Here is a 1,444-nt window from a genome sequence, read left to right as displayed (position 1 = left end):
CGCCCGGGCCGCGGCCAGGGGCGTGGAGCCCTGCGGGCTGAGCGCGCGTGTCTGTCTGCTTGTCCGTGTCCGTGTCTGCGGGTGCGCGCGCCGCCCCGTGAGCCCAGGGCAGGGCGGCGGGGTCGGCGTTCGGGGATCCACCCGAGTGCGCCCGCGTGTGCGCGCGTATGCGTGTGTGCGCACACGAGTGTGTGCGGGTGCGTGTGCACGGCTGTGCGCGCGGGCCTGTTAGGAGTGTATTTGTGTGGATGGTGAGGTGTGCACGTCCTTGTGCAGCCGTGCGTGTGTGCGCACGGCCGTGGGTGCGAGCGCGCTCTCCCGCGCACGCGGGGGCAGCCTTTGTGTGTGCGGGTGGAGAGAAGCCGAAAAGCCGAAGGTCCGCCGGACTCCAAGGCCCAGCCTGGGGCGGCGCCCGGCGGGCGGACGGTGGGAGACTCCAGAAGCCCGGCCAGGCCTCGGCCCTGTGCTCCACCCTCCCCACCCCCACCCCTCTGGAGCGATAACACCGGACAACCCAGCGGGACAGGAAAGGGGTGGAGGGACAGCAGACTGTCGACACCGGGGAATTGGTGAGGGTAGGAGGGTGCCAGAGGACAGCAGGGACGGGGCAGCAGCCAGAAAGAGGAAGTGTGCGAAGGGGGGATAAGAAAGGGGGCAGAGAGCTGGCCCACTGCGTTTCTGGTCTGGGAGGGTGGCTCGGCTAGGTAGCATCCCGGAAAGCGCTGAGGTCCCCTCCACAGCCCGCTACTGCGGGTGACTCTGGACACCAGGGCCCTCGAAAGCAATTTCAGACCTGCGAAGGGTACTAACTGCAACCGGAACGCGACTTCACAGCTGAAGGGACTCACTTGTGCTGCCTGGCTTTCCTGGGTGCCAGCACACAGTCGCTGCCCAGCACAGTTTAACCCACCCTCTGCAGGCTTCCTGCTGTCCCCGGAAATCCCGGCTCCTCTCCTGACCCCGCAGAGACAGAAGGTGATTTCCTGCCCTCCCCGGGGCTAAAAACCCAGAAGCTAAGAAGGGGCAGGGTGGAGCTGGGCTTTAAGCCATTCTCTGGCTCCTAGCAGACATCTTGAGGGCTCCTGTTTTGCCAGAGCCTCTTCTTCCTTTGCAGGTAGTGGCAGGATGTGAGGTCTTTCTCACGCTGTATGCGCTGGGATTGGGCTACCTGGACCCGACAGGTCCCTAATACTGGAGTATTAGTGAAAAGAAAGGAAGCTATCATTGACTCTGAAGCAGTTGTGGGCCTGGAAACAGTTCCTGTAATTATGCTCAGAAGTAGTTACCTATGTTGTTTATATAGAGGGTGCTGTTTGTATGGAGCTGGTAATGATAGCCCAGTAAAATTACTATAATTATGTCCAGACTGGGGGAGTGGAGGCTGATGGGTAGGCAGAGTGGTCTATGTCAGGGCAATATAAACAGTTAGAAGAGCCAGGTGCGG

Source organism: Chinchilla lanigera, unplaced genomic scaffold (genome assembly GCF_000276665.1).
Source record: "Chinchilla lanigera isolate Chin_1 unplaced genomic scaffold, ChiLan1.0 scaffold00013, whole genome shotgun sequence".
NCBI classification, from domain to species: Eukaryota; Metazoa; Chordata; class Mammalia; order Rodentia; family Chinchillidae; genus Chinchilla; species Chinchilla lanigera.
This window is presented reverse-complemented; position numbering follows the sequence as displayed.